We start from the raw sequence: 9,687 nt of genomic DNA, 5'->3' as shown, positions 1-9,687 counted from the left end.
CTTTTGTCTTCTGTGAAGCTCAGTCTGTGTGGATGCATGTCCCATGCCCATGGTCCTGCAGCTAATTTCATTCTTTCAAGAGAGTTAAGGATGCTATAATTGATGCAGATCTCTGTCTTCCACTGATGTCTTGAACTCTTGTTATGATCTTTTTCATGTAGACGAATGAGAGTGATGTTCTTCCCTTCGACTTCCTTACTGTGATGCTGCAAAAGAAGAAAATTATCCTTTTTTTTCCTTTTTATTTTTTGTGTGATTTGGTTTGGTTTGGTTTTGTTTGTGTGTTTGGATTTTTTTTTTTTTTCATTTGTGTTTGTTTGGTTTTGTCTTTGTTGTTTGCTCATTTTCTTAGTGTTGTGTAATAGAACTGGTGGACAAGCAGCATTCACAGTTCTTGGGAAACCTCACCTAAGAGATTTCTTCAGTCTGAATTAGATGGAAATGGACAGGAATATTCAGAATTTCCTGTGAAATGAGAATTTTAAGGAAAATCTCATGTCTGACACACCAGAATGTTGTGTTTTCAAAGCAAAAGGTTTTCCTTGCAGCTGCTGTGAAGAATTTATATTATTGAAAGTTCTCTTCCCTGTGTGGCTCTGAAGAGGGTGATGGGAATGGTGATGCCACGGTGGGCTGGGCAGGATGCTCAGGATCTCGGAATCACTAACACTCTGCCCTGTTCTTCAAATTCATGTATATCTATGATGCAAATCATGAGAATCTATAGTATTCAAATGCTCAGGGACCTTTGAGAGTTAGCAGGTTTCCCTTGTCCTGCTGAAGAGCTGGGTGATGATTCCTTACTCGGAGCTCTGAAACTCTGTTTAATCAGCTCCCACTGCATAGAAAAAGCAGCATCAGAGGCAGCTGTGGCTTCTGCCTGCAAGCCAACAAATCCTTGCAAATCTGCTTTCAGAGATGTGAGCAGGTACCTTGGGTAGTCAGCAGTTTCGCACATATTAATTTCTCTCTGTCTAAAACTCATATTTCAGCTGCAATCCTGTAGAAAAGGTTACTCTGTTCTGTCATTGACATAAATTGGCATAATAAATACACTGGTGTCAAATGGGCCTGGTCTGTGCTAGGGTCCAGTATGGCTGCATTACTGTAGCACCTTATATGTTTTCATTAACATAGTGGTTATTTAATACTTTGTATACATCATCTTAAATGTCTGATGTCAGCCTTGTCAGTCAAAACCTGCCCTACTCTTCGGTTTCTCTGGGATATTTCTATAGTTCTTTGTCTAGATTTCATGAATATTTCACAAATAGACTTTAGAGACATGGGCTGTCACCAACCACATGAAGTTTAAGTATCGGTGCACTTAAGTTTAAGTGCCAGTGAAGTCTAAGTTTAAGGGCAAGTGCTGGATTCTGCACCTGGTATGGGACAACCCTGGTGGTAAGTACAGACTAGGGAATGAGTGGCTGGAGAGCAGTGTGACAGAGAGGGACCTGGGAGTCCTGGTTGATGGCAAACTGAAGATGAGTCAGCAGTGTGCCCTGGTTGCCAGGAGGGCCACCCATGTCCTGGGGTGCATCAAGCAGAGTGTTGCCAGCCTGCCAAGGGAGGTGATTGTCCCGCTCTGCTCTGCACTGGTGAGGCCTCACCTTGAGTACTGCATGTAGTTTTGGGCACCACAATATAAAAAGGACATCAAGTTCTTGGAGAGTGTCTAAAGGAGAGCCACGAAAATGGTAAAGGGTCTGGAAGGGATGACTTATGAAGAGTGGCTGAGGTCACTTGGATTATTCTGCTTGGAGAAGAGAGGACTGAGGGGTGACCCCACTGCAGTCTGTGGCTGCCTCACCAGGGGAAGAAATGGGGCAGGTCCTGATCTCTTCATTCCTGTGACCAGTGACAGGACTGGGGGAAATGGCAGGAAGCTGAATCGGGTGAGGTTTAGATTAGGTATCAGGAAAAGGTTTTTCACCCAGAGGGTGGTTGAGCACTGGAACAAGCTCCCCAAGGAAGTGGTCACAGCACCAAACCTGCCTGAGGTCAAGAAGTGTTTGGATGATGCTCTCAGGCACATGGTGTGATTCTTGGGGTGCCCTACACAGGGACAGGAGTTGGACTCAATGATCCAGATTGGTCCCTTCCAACTCAGTATATGCTGTCATTCTATGAAACCTTTTTGAATTATTAAAACACTATTCTCTCTATCTGACAATGAGAAAGCACTGAGAATTACAGGTAAGGAAACACAGGCTAATCTGGGGATACTCAGATTGGCATGGCTGATGTTTGCATTTTCAGAGCCTGTGCCTTTGCCTGTCTGTCTCTCAGCAGCATGGTTCCCAGTGACACAAAACAGAGCTCTGAGTTTTCAGATAAACTGCAAGTCATCCACTGCCTCCCAAAACATCATCTAGGGGAAATACTTACCCCTTCCTGTGCCACTGTAAAGACATAGAGGTCCAATCCAGCTCTCTAGGACAGTTTTTGTCTTCCTCACCACCCTCTCCTTCTCTACAAACCTGCAACTACTCCTCCCCATCCTGCCCTCCATCGAAGGAGGGAATGCTGACAACAAATCACTCCAGCAGACACTGTGTGTGAGACCAGGCTCCTGCTGAGAGGCTAGAGCTGCACTCGAGAATCTATTGCATATACCAGCAGGGCAGGGGTTGAGATACAGTTGCACGGGGCAGCCTCCCTTCTGTTTTTTCCCAGCCTTTCACACATAGGTCTCGATAACCTTAATGTTCTGTTTGTGCATGAATGAGTTAGGAAGAGACCTGACATTGCTGAGCACATGGTGCTGCTGTCCCCTGGTGAGACAAAGGCCATACCTGCCCAAAGAGAGCTGAGCGACCTTGCTCATTTAGAAGCTATGTTTTTATACTGCATTCTGTTCATGAGATAAGAGATAAACCATATAATTTCAAAACACAGCTGAAAGAGAAAAGTAAAGTAGAAGTATCTCTAAAACATTTATGCTGGGGGGGGTGGGGTAGAAGGGAGGCTTTTTTGGGCTTAAATTATGTGCAATATTCTATTCCCATTTCAAAAGCTGCAGAGATTTAGACATTATTTAAGTTCCAGGCAGGGTTTTACAAGGCAGCAGCTGCTGGCAGAGTTTCAGTGATGGTGAATGCAACTCCTGTAAGCCATGGTGTTGTCAGCTGGGTTAACACAAGGCTGTGGCCAGAACTGTGCTACTTTTAGACAGTGAAGTACCACCAAGACCAAAGTCTATTTTCCCTGACCCTACACAGAGAGACACAACCTCCGTTTCCAAAGTTTACTTACTTTAAAAAGGCAAGTGTTCTGTTTTGGTTTGGTGGATTTTTTGGTAGCTGGGAAAGGCCCCAGGAGAGGCTCGCATAAGAAGCTGAGAAGTTTTGCCTGCTCCAAACCCAGCCAAGGAGCCATTAGAGGGACAATAGATGCACCTCTGCCATTAACATACGAAAGAACTGAAATAACACCTGAGCAAAGAAGGACGGGGAGAAGAGCTGTGCTGGGGAAGGAGAGCTGTGCTGGTGCTTGGTGAGGAAGAAGGGGAAGAAGGTGCCCAAGCAGAAGTTTCCCTGCACCCATGGCAAGGTGGCAGCTGTCCCCCTGCAGTCGTGGAGGAACATGGTGGAATGTTCCCTGAAGGCACCAGGAGGGGTCAACTTGGCCACTGGACTTGGATTTTGTGGCCAGTGGATTTGCTGCCTGTGGTCTCTGATGATGCAGCTTTGGAAGACCCCGGGCCAGGGGAGTTTGTTCCCGAAGCAGCCCATGACTCTGTGGGAAGCCCAGGCTGGAGCAGCTCCAGACCTGGTGGGAAGGACTCATGAAGGAGAGGTTCTTGGAGGGACTCTCTCCCATGGGAGGGACCCTGTGGGGAAGCAGGGAAGGACTGTGAGGAATCCTTCTGCCTGAGGAGGAAGGAGCAGCAGGAACCACCAGCCTGTGAACTGACTCTAAACCCCATCCCCATCCCCCTGTGCCGCTGGGGGGAAGGAGGGAGAGAAACCGGGAACAAAGGGATTTGGGCCTGGGAAGAAGGGAGGGGTGAGGTAACATATGCAGGCCCTGCTCTGTGTATGTCTGTGTCCTGTGTGTGTTTGATGAGTGTGAAATTAAATTATTATTTCATTTTGCCCGTGATCTTAATCGGTGAAGAACCCTCCTTGCCCTTTGTCTCAACCCATGAGCTTTGTCCTCCTCATCCCAGACTGCGTGTGTGCGGGGGGAGTTGAGTGGCTGTTCTTTGTTGTTGTGTTGGGCCGAAACCACAACAGCAGGTATAGTTGAGCATGGAAATTCAGGGTGAGCTGAGAAATTGATGTGTTGGGTTTTTTTCTTTCTGTTAGCTCACCCTGCCTTTTCATTGAAGATGAAGTATTTGCAGACTTTGTTGAACACTGTAGCATTTGTTGAACTCTGGATTCTGGTGACACCTTCTGAAGGTTGCTCCCACAAAGAGCTGGACCTTCAGTATCCTCTCCATGGTAGATGAAAAGTCCAGAAAGGAGTCTACAATAACTTGTGCATAGCTCCAGCCCACCATTGCCCAGAGGATTGTCAATTATTATTATTTTTTTTTCCAAATACAGTGATAATTTTCATTAAATCTCACATGAACATCACTTAATGCTGGAGAAACCTCCCTGGTGCTTACTCGGTTGTTCCTGTGGTGAATCACCCCAGCTTTGTAAATGCCCAGAAAGTCTGATTTCCTAAGCACAGATGGATGTTAGCATCCCTGCCATCAGCCCCAGTGCTATGTTCAAAGACTCTTCAGGTTACCAGTGATCAAGACCTTCCTAAGCAGGAAACATTTCTCTTCATAATTTATCTAGAGCTCATTTCAGAAAGGTTGGAGAAAATGTCATTGTCAGCATTATTTGCCTCACAACAAAAGTTTCTCAATATTCAGATCTCTATAAATACCTCTATCTGAATAGACACTAATAGCTTTAATTAATTATTCTGAAATTTAACACTTTTGTATTTTAGACTAGGGTTTCTAATAGCAACCTCACAGAGCTTGCAGCTTTGTGGGGTTTTTTGTTTGGTTGGTTTTTTTTGTTTGGTTGGTTGTTTTTTTTTCTTTTCCATTAAAATAAGTCCAACACTTATTAAAAGTGTTTGGTATAAATACTTCTCATCTGTGCTTTCTTTGCCTGCTTTGTTTCCAGACCTGTTTGCAGCTTTGGGCATTGCTAATGAGACTTTGGTGTGGTTTCTTTCTTGATTTATTATGTTTTTTTTCCCAAAGTTGAAAACCTGCAAATACAAGTGTGCTTGTGGGAGCGTAAATGAGAATGTTACAGGAACAGACATTCAATATTAGATGTTATGTTGTATCAGGTCACGTGATGTGATTTTGAAGCACACCTCTTCCTCAGAGCAATTTACAAACTTCAGAGGAATTTAGAGACTTTTGCGACAGGGAAAATACACTTCCCTTTCTTTACCAATTAATTAGATGGCATGAATAAGATCCAACAATATCAAGCTATTAAAAACAAATGAAACCAAACCAAAACAAACCCCCCGAACCCCCACAAAACAACAAAGAAGTATTGTGCTAATACTTTATTAGACACCAGACATAAATCACCTGAGCCACGTATTCTGAAGTTCAAGGTTTAGCTTTCAGCATCACAGCTCAAAAGAGAAGTAGACTAACTTAGACTAGAAGATGACAACCTACATATGATGATCAGACCCCTAGAAACCATGACTTACAGAGAATAATTGAACTAATCACAGCTGCTTGATCTTAAAAGAGGAAGACTTATTGAACATACTAAAACAGTTTTCAACTGTATAAAAGACCACCATGGAGAACAGATATCAATCACCTGATTTAATTGGGATCAACAGAAGACCTGTTGGATTTAAACTATGAACAGGCAAAATTTCCCCTATTTAAGATTAGACTCTATTTAAAACTTTATAGTGTTTTAATAAGTGAATCACAAAGTAGAAAACAAGTTGTTCTGGTGTCTCAGTCACTGGATGTTTTTAGGAAAGAAAATGACAAATGTCTCTTGATTTATATATAATTACATATAATTAATCCTAGTTTGAAGTAAGACGATGGGTAAATTACCTCTTTCCTAATTTCATCTTTTAGGAATCAGATTAGAAGCAAGAATTTAATACCATTTTGGTTTCCATGGGGTTTTTAATGCTGGGCTTTTAAGCATGAAGTGGGAAGGAGACACTTTCTTGATCATTGTAACAAGAAGTATATTGAAAAGAGGAGTGCAAGTACAAAAGAGATAAGCAAATGGAGTAAACTTCATCACAGAGGGAAACTTCAGCCAGTTTGGATATCATCGACTGAAGCAATTTACCATTAGAAAACTGCTCTGTGTTGAAGCATTTTGAAGAAATAAAATTTTGTGAAGAAATTCCCTGTGTCCCTGATAAATGCTTTTCCATAACATTTCATGTTCTGTCCTGCTGCTGTCGGAATAGTTTTTGATTTTTTCACCTAAAAAGAACTTTTTTCAAATATGTACTTGTAATTAATTGAAATTGAAGAAATCATGATTGGGGAAAAAAATATTTTTATTTTTTTTGGAAGAAAACTTTTTATTACTTCTAAATCAAACATTCAGAAGCAGCCGCTTTAGGTTCTGCCTCAGAAGAAAAATGTCAGAATCATTCAGTGTCCTGTGGGATGGGCCTTCTGCTTTCCTTCCAAATTCAGTAAAAATTATCCTAGGTTTTAGCAAAATTAGATATTGTTTAAATATACATTTGAGGAAGTCTTCCGGGTGTTGGAAAGTATATATACAGAAATGGATCTGAACAGTGGCTGTGTCTCCATGTTCAGTCTACAGTTGCAGCATTTTAATTTTGTTTCCTTTATATTATGAGTTGGGTTACCCTGAGTTTTTCTGAAGGCAAATTATAGGCTTTAGGATAATGTGACTCAAATATATCTTGTGATGAAACTTACAGTGAGGCACAGGAATGAAGAGTTTGCTGTAGCCCCTGAAAAGAATAAAATATTTGTGCAAAAGCTGTTGTATTTGAAGTACCAAAACACTTAGAATATTTAATTTCTTTTCAGAGAGTTAGCTTATAAAATATTAATATTCTCTTCTTACTACTGAAACAAGGATGGATTTTTTAAATAATCTTGAGATATAATTTTAAACTCATTACTTGGTTCTTTTTCAGAAATGCTTGTCCTAATTTTTTTGCTAGCCCTGCATTTATTAGTCTTCCTTAAAGTTTTTCTGAATTCGACAAAGGTAACATCACTGTGATATTATTCAACTGTCCAGTTTGACCTGAAAGAGCCAGGTAGAAGAGGCATTTCTCTTTGTTTAATACTCCATGGCATAAATTCTTTGTGTATTTCATGTTAGTAGTGAAACAAAGTATAAAAGAAAAAAGGCTTAGGATGAAATCTGGAAAAAAATAAGCAAAGACATTGCCATTTATAGTAACTTAAAGAAATAAACTGCGAACGCAAACTTGAACTAGTCAGTTTTATGAAAAATGGAAAATTTAAAGGCTTGAAATTCAGGGATATCTTTGAAAAACAAAGAGACTCTGTGTGCTGTATGCTGTACTTTGTCCTTTTGGTTGGAATTGGGATGTCCAGACCAAATACCATTAAGTGGAAAATGGTAACATGTTTAGAGGACTGGAAATATGAGGTAAGCTCTTTGCTTTAGGCAATCCCCATGATAGGTAAATACAAACTTTTATTTCAGAGATCCCTTATCAAAATGCAATATCTTTAGGTTCTTCCAAATAGCCTGAATTGAGACTATGAATCATTCTCAAAACCAGCTCTTGGTAGCTGGCTTATAATTATTCAGTTATTCAGCATTAGAGAAACAAGCCTGCACTAAGTCACTGGGTCTGGCATCATTGCCAAAGTGGCAAAACCTCTTTTACTAGAGCAAGGATCCAGGTACAACATCAGTTCCCAGGCTTTTCTCTTTTCAATGGCCTTGTAGACCGACCCATGATTGCTGAAGAATGGCTTGAGCAGCAGGGCCATGGGCCCTTGCTATCTCCTCGAGAGGCCTTGAGAGTGTAACACAAATAGCAGCTGTACAAGCAATCTCTTTTTTTAGCCTAACACAAGTATAAACAATCTCTCTGTTAGGTTAAACTAACTCAAGGACAAGGTAGAGAAGTAGAATAATAGAAAACAAGGAACCCTGGAACTCAGATGTGTGTTACTATCCAGTAAAATCACTGCAAGTAGTTACCATCCAGTGAAATCACTACAAGTAGTTACTATTCAATGAATTCACTACAACCAGTTACCATCCAATGAATTCACTACATGTAGGTTCGGAAAAGGGTATAAAAGTAACACTGTGTACTCATTAAATCGAAGCTTGCTTTATCAATCACATTGATTCTGGACTGCTTGCTTCCCTCGCCGCTGGCACATGATCACAAAATCCAAAATTCTGCCAGTGACACCAGGCTAGGATCCAGGTATTTGATTTGTTTCCTCCATCATTATTCCCTGCAACTGGAAGGACAGAGAACACTACTTGAGCTCCTGATCCTTTAACCAGCCATCCCAAGGCCCTAAAGTCCCTCTTGACTGCCCTTGGACTTCTTGTTGCTACTTCATCACTGCCTATCTGACAAATAATTAGTGGATAAAAATCTAATGACTGTACCAGGGTAGGAAGCTTTCTCCTCTCCTCTCTAACTGGGGCCCCAGGGAAACAGAAGAATTCCCTCAGAAGTGGGTGCAATCAACATATTTGGCCTTTGTTCTCCACAGAAGGGAGTTTCCTATGACATTGACCTGTCTTTTTTCTTTCTTTGTGGAAGTGTTTTTGACACAGGACATAGGCCAACTCAACCTCCGCAGCACTCATCCAACCTATATGAACTGTCATCCTTGGCAGTGTTTGGTTCCACTTGCAGAGCCTCACACCTATCATACAAGGGCTCCTGGGAATGTTTATGAACTTCATAAGAACTGAGAAAGAAGGCAAAAGAATATTTTTTCTTGATCAGGTTACTTATAAAAATAAATCTAAGTTGTTTTTTTTTTATCGCAATTGGTGAAATGAAACCGGAGTTGGGAGGATCACAGGTTTCCAGAGAAGCATGCAAAAGGAGTATTGATTAGCTAAGTAGCTCAGATCAATTCTCCTCAGCCCTGTTTAGTGAATGCTTCCAAACTGAAATAAAAGCAGTCGCTACTCTCAGTAACATTTTTAACAAAGTTGAGACACTTTAATTGTAGACTGTGTATGAGTGCTTATGTGTCCTTGGGGGAGTGGCTGAAATCCTTGATTTTCTAAAGGTTAAATGGAGCAAAATTATCCTCCCTCAAACCATAAAAAAATCCTGAGTGCCCATTATAAGTTCCAGGAAGGCTATAATCATTATCTTAAATAATGCTAATTGTTTGTTTGTGATGAATAAGTAGTCTAGACCTCTACTTTATGTAGGACAGAGAACTCCACCTTTATTACAAACCAACCGCCGTCTTCTAACTTAGCCCTGATCCTAGATAAAAGTATTTGGAAGAGTGAACATGCTGCACAGCTTTTACCCAAAGACAGCTGTGCACAACCTGCTCTTGGGCTGTCTTCATGATAGATTTGAAGAAATGTCATCCTACCCAAAGTAAACACCAAAAGTAGGATGCCAGGGAACCCAAGAAATATGAATGGTATGTCATTAAGAGGGAGATTGAATCTGATGGAGACACTACATCTAACATTGGTTTTC

The sequence above is a fragment of the Apus apus genome, chromosome 2 (assembly GCF_020740795.1).
Source record: "Apus apus isolate bApuApu2 chromosome 2, bApuApu2.pri.cur, whole genome shotgun sequence".
Classification (NCBI taxonomy): Eukaryota; Metazoa; Chordata; class Aves; order Apodiformes; family Apodidae; genus Apus; species Apus apus.
Note: the sequence above shows the minus strand (reverse complement) of the source record.